Genomic DNA, 11033 nt, shown 5'->3' with positions numbered 1-11033 from the left:
GGGAAGGAAACCCTGGGGGTCTTCTACTTTCTCACTAGTACCCCTCACCCCAGGAGGGTAGGGATGCCTGAGAAAGTTTAGGATGCCTGGGACCCAGAGGCTGAGGAGTGATGAACTGGGTCTCTGCTGAAGGGACTGGAATCAGGGTCCGTTATTGAGGCTGGTAGGGGAGACTAAGGGAGTCAGGGCCAAGACTCCCAGAAGTTTGCCTGTCCCCAGCAACAACCCTTCACTGTTGTCAGGGACTGGGGCCTGACCTTGCTGCGAAGACGTGTTCTTAAACACATAGATGGGAGGAAGACCAGGCCAGATTAAATCCCATCCCACACACTGTGCATACAAACACCACCACATATTCCCAAAAGGGCCTCCTGACCCCCATCCTTGGCCTCTTCCAGGGATATATGCTTCAGTTAAATGTGAAAACCAAACTCCTGCCTCCTCTGGCCTGTGGACCAGCCTTGGCCCCACAGAGAAGCACAAAAGACACCCCCCCCCATCCCCTCTCCTGCATGGCTCCTGCCTTGTCCTGACAATCACTTTTGGGACAGGCTGGGGGTTTCCAAGGGCCCAAATCATTGGTTCCCTTCAGAAAGGAAGTCTTTGGCATCGATGGTACAAATTGAATTCTTAGAATGGACAAACTCAGCCGTGTCTGGAGGGATACCAAAACTAGGAGGTGGGCAGGGAGCCCTTATTTTGCCTGCAAAAACAGAAACTGACTCACTCGGTTGGGAAAATTGAAAGAAGCACCTTTGGGGTGGGAGGCAGAGGCATCGGACTGGGAGCAGCCTCCCTGACTGCTGCTGTGGTTTCCAGCTGGGAGTGGGAAGATGGACCGCACGGTGTCGTCAGACTATGTCAGAGGCGCTGCTTTTTCCTATGACTGGGTCCGACTCCTCCCCACCTGCCCATGAACATTAAGGGGGATCCCTGAGGTAGCTTAGATGGTCCCTGCCTTAAACCTGAGCCACCATAGTGCCTTGCAAAGGAACCTTGCCTCTCACTAGACACAGCTACCCACTTCTCTCTGCTTCCCCGTCTGGGCTCAGGCAGGGATACACAGATGGACACCAGGCCCAGTGGTCAGACCCACAGCTGCCGCCACTGAGGTCTCCAAGTGGGGCCTGGCAGAGGGAGAGTTGTAAAGCCAACTCCCAGGCCCTATTGGCTTCAGTGAGCACGGCAACCTCCAACACGTGTTTTCCAGGCCACTGGGGAAGCCAGAGTTAGGATGGCTATCTGTACATCTGCCCCTCCCCTGCTGTGCCCCAGAAGCTCTGGGTCTGCAGAGCAGGAAGGCAGGCAAGGTGTTCATCCCGTTGGGGATGCTAGCACAAGGTCTGATCAGGTCCCCGGACTCCCCACGGTAGCATTTTACCCCTATAAGATAATAGCTGCATTATTGCCAACTGACGGTATAACCCTGTGCACCTTTGAAAAAGATTTTGGTTTTAAATTGCTGCTTTTAATAAAATTTTTATATTAAAGTTATAATTGAAGTGTCTGGTTTACAAACAACAAAACAAAAAACCCTGAACCCCTCATCCTAACATGGGTTCCCCTTTTACCTTTATAAACCGCCATTTTCCTATGGGACACACCTGTCTCCTCTTTAGGCAGAGTTAGCCCTTGTGTCTCTTCCCCACCCCCAGGATAAATACGTCTCCCTCCTCTCCCATGTTCCTTTTTCCTGTCTCCTTAGTCTTTGATCTCCTGTCTTTGTCTCTTATTCCCTGCCCTCTGTCCCTCTGGGGCAAATTAATCGCCTTTGTCTTGTGGGGTCCTGAGCCAGTACCAGTCCCTTCAGGAACGGCTGCCCTACAGGAGTCTCTGTGCTCTCCTCCTGAATGACTTTCCTCTGTGCTTATCATTACATATGAAGACAAAGTAGGAGAATGTCTTCCATGGCCTGTACCCCTCTTATGGCAAAATCGACCTAGAACTCATTTGCTGTGTTGCTAGCTGCAGCATAGCAGCTGGACAAAACAAGGCTGTAAGGTGAACTTTTCCCATGAAGGAGACACACCCCCTCGCTATGCAGTGGGGGGAGGGGGGGCTCCCTCCTGGACCCCAGATTAGGCAAAAGCCACACCCAAACACCCTGGTTTCAGAGAGAGATACTTTATTAAGGGGAAAGAAAGGTTAAAGCGGCTGCTTTCTGACTCTGGCAGAAAAACATCAGCCAGTGACTTAGCAAGAGTCATTTTATAGAAGAGAAAAGGGGAAGGGCTGTGTTAGACGGGCTAGGGTGTCCAGGCTTGTTTTGATTGAGCATTGAACTGGCTGGTTGTGTGTCAACTTAACACAAACTGGAGTTAGCACAGAGAAAGGACCTTCAGGTGAGGAAATGACTCCATGACATCCAGCTGTAAGGCATTTTCTCAATTAGTGATCAAGGGGGAAAGGCCCCTTGTGGGTGGGACCATCTCTGGGCTATAAGAAAGCAAGCTGAGCAAGCCAGGGAAGCAAGCCAGTAAAGAACATGCCTCCATGGCCCCTGCATCAGCTCCTGCTTCCTGACCTGCTTGAGTTCCAGTCCTGACTTCCTTTGGTGATGAACAGCAGTGTGGAAGTGTAAGCCAAATAAACCCTTTCCTCCCCAACTTGCTTCTTGGTCATGATGTTTGTCCAGGAATAGAAACCCTAAGACAAGCATGTTAATTGGTTTTGATTGGGCATGTTTGTTAGGTGAACCAAAGGGGATTTTGATTCCTGGACTTCAATACTTTATAGCTGGACCTTGGAAATCAGTTTAAAGAGGGGGGAGTGGTCAAATAAGGGGATAGACCTTGGTGGCTAGCTTTAGGAATGTCATCTAAGCCGGGCGTGGTGGCACACGTCTTTAATCCCAGCACTCAGGAGGCAGAGGCAGGCGGATTTCTGAGTTCGAGGCCAGCCTGGTCTACAGAGAGTTCCAGGACAGCAGGGCTATACAGAGAAACCTTGTCTCGAAAAACACCAAAAAAAAAAAAAAAAGGAATGTCATCTAACAGTTTTCAGGAAGGCAGAGGAAGTAGAGGAGAAGGGCAAGGCTGGCCAGAGTCCATTCATTCCCCCAGACAGGGCATTACTGATGGGCCAAAATATTCCTCCCACAGAACCTTGAAGAGCCAATGAGTTTGCTTTATAGGAGCATCTATTGGTGACCCCACAGTAGCTATGCCTCTAGAATGTTTCACCTCAGCATGAATGACAACTTCTACATTACTTTACTCTGTGCTTATCATTAGATTACATGACTAAAGCTGGCATTAGGGTCTATTCCCTTACTTGTACACTGCCTCCTCCTGAGGCTGACTGCCATAGCTGCATAGACAGAGTCTCCACTTCCACAGTCCATATACTATTAGCACTGCCCATAACCAGGAGGGCAGTTATGGCCGAACACACTGCTCTCTTGGAAGCAAGGAGGCCTGGAAGCAATGGGGGATGGAACCTCAGGTCAAGATCTCACAATTTTCTTCTCTCCTTCTGTGAGAGGTCAGAGGGTCTCTTGAGGGTGGTCACAGCTGCTCCAGTGTGAAGATGGTAATGGTTGGTATGCACCAAGAACAGTGTTCCATCACAGAAGCACACATTGTGCACACCAAGTATTGAAGAAGTAGACCTAAAAGCATTCTTTGAAAGATCAAGCAGGTATTCATATCCCCAGCATTGTAGAGTGGATGAGCTTTTCTCCTCCTGGCTAGAGTAAAATGCTGAGCCATATGTTAGAGGACACAGGCTAGGGAGCTCCAGGGGACACCACTGGTAAAGATATATATATATATATATATATATATATATATATATATATATACATATATATACATATATATACACATACATACATACATATATACATATATAACATTGAAATAAAATGTTTGCATAATATTTTTTTTCTCATGAGCGTAGTAACCCAAAGTTAGAAAATCCCTATATCTTAACGAAGAAGACCAACGTTCACATTAAAACGGGGCAAAGATTTGATGCTTCTTCGGGTGGTTGCAAACACACAAGAAGGCACGTAACTGTAAGTGTATCTCAACCCCCCCAGCATCATGAGATAGCCTTCTACCCACTAGGAGAGCAAGGATAAGTATTGGTGAGGATGCAGAGAAGTGAGATCTGTACACCCTACTGGTGAGCACTCACAGCATTGCCAATGATTTAGAAAATGGTTTAGGTATTTCTGAAAATGCACTGAATTACCATCTGGCCCAGCAATTCCACCCTTAGCTATAAATCCAAAAGAAATAAAAGCATACATTCACACAGAAACTGTATGTGTGTGTTCATAGCAGCATGATGTATAGTAGTCAAAAGTGGAAGCCACTCAAATACCCACCAGCTCTTGAATAGGTGTTGTGTGGTATGTCCATATAATGAAATATTATTCATCTATACAAAGGAATGAAACATTGATAAATGTGGCATACATGAATCTTTAAAACATCAAGCTGCCTGGAGGGAAACATCCACAAGAGATCATTTGCTATGAAATTCCATTTCTATGAAATATCCACAACAGGCAAATTCGTAGGGACACAAAGTAGGAGTGGTGGCTGCCGAGAGCTGGGGGAAGGGGATGCGGTTCCTTTGGGGTGTGATGAAAAATGTTCTAAAATTAGATGGACCATCACAATAGAAATGGATTTGGGAGGTGAACATGGTTGCCCAGCTTTGAATATTATACACTGTGTATACATGCCAACATCACATGGTACCTCAGAAATACACACAATGGGATATGCTAATTAAGAAAATAAGCTTGGAGTCTGGAGGGATGGCCAGCAGTTAAGAGCACATGCTGCTCTTTCAGAGGAACTAAGTTTAGTTCCCAGCACCCACATCGGGCAGCTCAACAGCGTCAACAATGAGTCTCTTTGAGGCCTTAGGAGCATCTGCGTGGCTGAGGGACGTCTTAACTCCAAGTAGAGTACAAAGCACTCAATTGTTCACTCCAGAAGGATAAATTTTATGATATGTAAATTCTATCTCAATAAGATAGGTCATTGTCTCTGTAGAGAAGGGTGGGTAACTATGATCTGCCTCAGGTCATGGTATCTATAGAGTGGGGCTGGTAGCTATGATCTTCCTCAACAAGATAGATCAGGTTCTCTGTAGAGAGGGATGGGTAACTATGATCTACCTCCATGAGATAGGTAATGGTCTCTGTAGAGAGGGCAGGTAACTCTGACATCAACTATTTCCTACATCTTCCTTGTTACCCCATGTCTTATCCTCCTCCTTATTCAGTTTTCATTATCCCTCAGGCTGATGATGGCAGGAGTTAGAGAAGTCTGCTTAGAGAAGCTTAGTGTATCTGTGAAATGAAGAAGTCCCTTCCCACATCAATAAAGGGAGAAAAAGATGTGTGAGCAGAACGCCATCCGTTATCTGTGAGGATTTGACTAGGTTCCTCTAGCCAGGCTTCTCATGGGTGTATTCAAAGCATTCGGCTTTTATGTCTCTAATGCTGTGCATAAGTCATCAATCTACCCACACATTTATCCACTCATCCATCCACTTATACATCTATTCATCTCTTCATCCATCTCAATTCATCCAGCCACCACCTATCCATCATCCACCCATTCATTCACATATCCATCCATCCATCCATTCATACACACACACACACACACACACACACACACCATTTACCCACCTATCGATTAAGACATTCAACATCCATTTGTGGGACACTGTTTTAGCCTGCTCCTGTTTGTCAGTAGTTAAGGGGCACTTTACTGTGTAGACATGTGCATATGACAATACAAAAATACAGTGTGACGAGCATTGCGGCCGGCTTTGAACAGCTATAAACAAAGTGAATGGTATTTGCAATGTGGCTTGTGTTGGGTTTGAAGTAGGGAACCAGAAAAGCCTAGGATAACACATCGAGTGTAAATGGGAAGAAACAGGCCTGCATGAGGGATGGGCAGAGGATGGATTGCTGTGATGTTGTTTAAAAGAGAGCAATGGTCCACATGCAGAGTGAGCTCCACTTGGAGGCAATCACTAGACATGTCTCTGGGCCAGGCACAGTATTGGCAACTTGTCTATCTATAACATCACAATCCTACCTAATATACCAGGGTTCTGATTTAACCTCTGTGTTAGAATCAGCCAGCTTTTTCTGTGAAGTGCCAGGGGGTAAATGTTTTAATTTTTCCAGGACATAAGGCCTCATTTGCAAATGCTCTCCTTGACTCTGCTGTTATAACAAGGACACATTCATACAGTACTGTCAATGAATCGATGCATCTGTGTCCCAATCAAATTTTATCAAGCAGGACCCCAAAATTCAGATTTTATAACTTCAAATGTGTCAGGAAATTATTTTATTTTTTTTCAACCAGTTAAAAATGTAAAAGCATGTGTGAAGGGACTGTAGACAGCCTGAGTATGGCCAGCATGGCTCTGGCAGACCTTGTCCTTCTCCCACATTCCCTGGGCCTTGCTAAAACCATTAGAGCACCTTCCTAAAGCTAGCCACCAAGGTCTATTCCTTTATTTGCCCACTTCCTTCTCCTGAGGTTGACTACCAAGGTCCAGTTATCAAATTATTGAAGTCCAGCAATCAAAAGTCCCCTTTGGCTCACCCAATTAATTAACATGGCCAATTAAAACTAAATACTTCATCCTAACACAGGTTTTCTTCCTTTACCTTTATAAAACTGCCATTTCCTATGGGTCACATCGGTCTCCTTTATATCCAGAGGCAGTCCCTCAGGACAAATACTCCTTTCTCATATCCCTTATTCACTTCTGTCTTGGGTTTTACTGTTGTGAACAGACACCATGACCAACGCAACTCTTATAAGCACAGTTTGTCGAGTTGTCAGAACTGTGAAGGCAAGTCACTCTGCTGGCTGTCACTAGGCTCCAGCCTTCTCCTTCTGCCAGCATGAAATTCCTGGCCAGGGGATTTCAATTTCTTGGTGTTCATTGCTTCAATAGGCCAATAGCCAAAGGTATGGGCACAGGTGTCCCTTTAGAATATCCTCATTCCTGCCAGGGTGGTTATAAAACAGGACAAGGGAGTGATTTGGGGGGCAGACTTTAAGGTCGTTTACTACTTCTTCTTCTTCTTCTTCTTCTTCTTCTTCTTCTTCTTCTTCTTCTTCTTCTTCTTCTTCTTCTCTTTCTTTTTTAGATTTATTTATTATATGTAAGTACACTGTAACTATCTTCAGACACTCCAGAAGAGGGAGTCAGATCTCATTATGGATGGTTGTGAACCACCACGTGGTTGCTGGGATTTGAACTCAGGACCTTCAGAAGAGCAGTCAGTGCTCTTACCCGCTGAACCATCTCTTTAGCATGTACAGACTTTAAATGAAGGCATGGTGTTGAGGTTGAGACATTTTGAACATGAAAGAGATATAGCCTGTGGGATAGCCTTGAATCCGGGGCCTTGAATGCCATGGTGATAAGTTGGAATTGGCCTTACGTTCCTGATCTAGGGAAGCAACGTGGTGAAGCAGAAGTCTAAAGAGTTACTATTGATGAAGTTCAGACATTGAGGTGATATGCTTGTCCTGGTGCATATAGGTGAATACGCTCTAGGTCACGTGGTAAAGCCCACAGCTATCTAAGGAAGACTGAAAGGTGGCCTGTGACCTCCTTTGGTATGTGTAGACAGAGGTCAATGTCATGTGCCTGATTTAGCTGAGCTTCAAGGATTCCCCTCTCTCTTCCTCTCCATGGTTGGGATGACAAGAACACTTCTAATCCTAAGCACTGCATTAATTTTACAAGGAGAAAGCAACACTCAGCAACTCGGATGAATTATACTCAATTCACTCAATTGTGGTGTTCCTAAGGTGGGACCACTGTGGATTTGGCCAGGAGATGGCAGCTACGTGTGTGTGATGGTTTGTATATGTTTCCCCCACTGGATGGCACTTTTAGAAGGTGTGCCTCTGTTGGAATAGGTGTGGCCTTGTTGGAGTAGGTGTATCATGGTGGGTGTGGGTTTTAAGACCCTCATCCTAGCTGCCTGGAAGTCAGTCTTCCACTAGCAGCATTTAGATGAAGATGTAGAACTCTCAGCTCCTCCTGCACCATGCCTACCTGGATATCGCCATGCTCTCACCTTGATGATTATGGACTGAACCTCTGAACCTGTAAGCCAACCCCAATTAAATGTTGTCCTTATAAGAGTTGCATTGGTTTGGTCATAGTGTCTGGATTAAGACAATGAGACATGGCCACTGGTTCCACCTTGCATTCCTTTGGAGCAGAGAGAAAAACAGGACATGTTCCTGGAAGATTCCATTTTCCTTTACCTTTCCCACAATTCCATGATTAGCCTGGTGTTCTTGTTGTCAGTCATATGCCTGAGCCTAACAGTGTCTGTAGCTGGACTTGTCTGCAATGTATTAGTTTTTCAGGGCATGTTGACCATGTCCATCCTTCCCTGGCTGCTCACTACAGCCTTCATATCAGGACCCAGTTTGCTGGAACTTCACCCAGCATGCTATAACAATAATCAATGTGGTGAGTTGGATGGGATGATCCAACCAACTGGTTGGGTGATGTTCTACAATGAAGGAGAGAGTTGGTGGTCATGGAAATTGTTATTGAGTTTACATTGATGTCCTTTTTGGCCTGAAGCTCACATTCTTCAGATCTGACATTGGGATATGCATCTGTCAGAACACAACACCGACTCACTGCAAAGCACCCGCACTTGTCTTTGCAAGTTGGGTTTGCTTACCCTTAGCCTATGATTAGCCTCCCAATGTCCCCTCAGTCAGCATTCTTGTTATAACTTCATTCTCCTGAATAGAAATAGTATACATACTCCCAGGCCTTGGGAAAATTACTTTACTACTAATAAAAATGAGATCCTCTGTCTTAGTCTTTATTCTTCACTTGTGAGCAGCATAGATGCCTCTGTTTCCTTCCTTCTGCAAAGGCGCTATTGAGTCAGGAGGTATCCAGGGGCACATGCACATAGAGGAACAGCCTGTGAGAGCAGCCAGAAGAGTGGCATCTGCGTGCAATGGAAAGAGACCTCAGTGGAAACCACCCTGCTGATACCTGACTGTGGACTTCTAGCTCCCAGAACAGGATAAACATATTCCTGTTGTTTAAGCTGCCTGGTCTATGGTACTTTGTTGCTGCAGCCTGTGATAATACAATTACCCTGAATTTGTTCAAGAAGCTCATAGAAACCATGAGAAATGAATATTTTTTTTCTAGAAAGTATGGGTAATTAAGCAAACATATAAAAAGAGCTCCCAGGGCTGGGAAGATGTTCATAAAGTGCTTGTTTGATAAACAGGAGAACCTGAGTCTAGAACTTTGATACTCAAGTAAAAAACAAAGCAGAAAGTCGAATATGGCAACAGGAGTCTGTAATCCCAGCACTCGGGAGACAGAGACAGATCTTATGTTTGCTGGCCACCCACTGTTGCTGAATTGATGAACTCAGACTCAGAGAGACCCTAAACCAAAAAATTAGATAGAGAGGGGTTGACAAATATACCTGACAACCTGTGGCCTACACACACACACACACTTGCACACACACACACACACACACACACACACTCCACAAACACAGAAAAGAAGAGCTCCCTTGACACTAAGCAGATGGGTGACACAGGAGCTGGTGTGGCAGATTCAGTGGAGACCCTGCTTTTCAGCAGTCACCAACCCCTTGACCACTCCCCATATCACACATGCCTGCACTGACAAGTAGCGTCTCTATGATACCATATGATATTATAATATGGCTCATGTGTCCATCAGAAGAGGTGAGTCTATGGTTCATGTGTATGTATTGCATACCTGTGGGTAGAGTGTTAGTGGGTAGGTGTGTGTGTGTGTGTATGTGTAAGAATGTGTCTGCATGTGTACAAGGATAAGAGTGTGTAAGAATGTGTGTACATGTATAAGTGTGTATAAGAGTGTGTGTATGTATAAGAGTGTGTTTTTAAGAATGTGTGTACATGTGTGTATGTAAGAGTGTGTATATGTATACACCTGTGGGTAGAGCTGTTAGTGAGTGTGTGTGTGTGTGTGTGTGTGTGTGTGTGTGTGTGTGTGTAAGAATGTGTGTATGTGTAAGTGGGGGTGGGGGGACAGAGAGCAACCACAAGTGTTATCCTTGGAAATACTATCTTTTCTTTGAGGCAGAGCCTTTTATTGGCCCAGAGATCACCAATCAGGCAGGGGTGGCTGTTTAATGAGCCCAGAGGTCTGCTTATCCCTGCTTCTTCTGCAGTGCCATAACAATCACATAGCATGCCTGGAATTTTACATGGGTTCTGGGAACTGAACCCAGGGCCTTGTGCTTGTAAGTCAAGAGCTTTATGAACTGAGCCATCCTCTCATCTGCTTGTTTTGTTTACTTTCCTGTCTTCCTGAGCTGGGGAAGCAGGAGGCTCTGGCTCCCTTCATTCCTGGGCTCTCCAAGCTTCATTGCTGTATCCAGAGGACACTCGAGGGCTGATGTACCTATTTCCACTGCCCCAGGATTCCTAAAGGAGGTTATTTGTCTTTTGTGTGGCTCCTTTAGGAATATCAGAATAGAGAGAGTACTTAGCTATTAAAATTTGGAAGAACTCTTTAACATGGGCAGTTCTATCCATAGGGATGTCATCTTTCTCCTTGGTAGATCCCTCCATGAGTGAGGCAAACATAGCTAGAACCTAAGTGTCCAATATGCACCTCTGGATAAGCCAAGATGATCGTGAGTAGAGCAGTTGAACATAGAGCATTGTCCCCCCAACTGCCATCCTTCGTGTACATAGACATTTCTCTCCAACTGCGTTCCTGCCTATACATAGAGCATCTTTCTTCAACTACCTTACTCCCTATTCATAGGGCATCTCTTGGCAACTGCCTTCTTCCTTGTATATAGAGCATCCTTTCCCAATTGCTTCCCTGCCTATACATAGGCCATCTCTTCCCAACTGCCTTCCTTCTTGTACATAGAATATCTTTCTCCAGTTGCAATCCTGTTTGTACATAGGGCAACTCTGGCCAACTGCCTTCCTCCCTGCCAGTAAAAAACCTTAACTGGAACA

This window comes from Mus caroli, unplaced genomic scaffold (assembly GCF_978045245.1).
Source record: "Mus caroli unplaced genomic scaffold, Mus_caroli_1 scaffold_1, whole genome shotgun sequence".
Taxonomy (NCBI): Eukaryota; Metazoa; Chordata; class Mammalia; order Rodentia; family Muridae; genus Mus; species Mus caroli.
The sequence above is the reverse complement of the archived record's forward strand: the minus strand, read 5'-3'. Positions refer to the sequence as shown.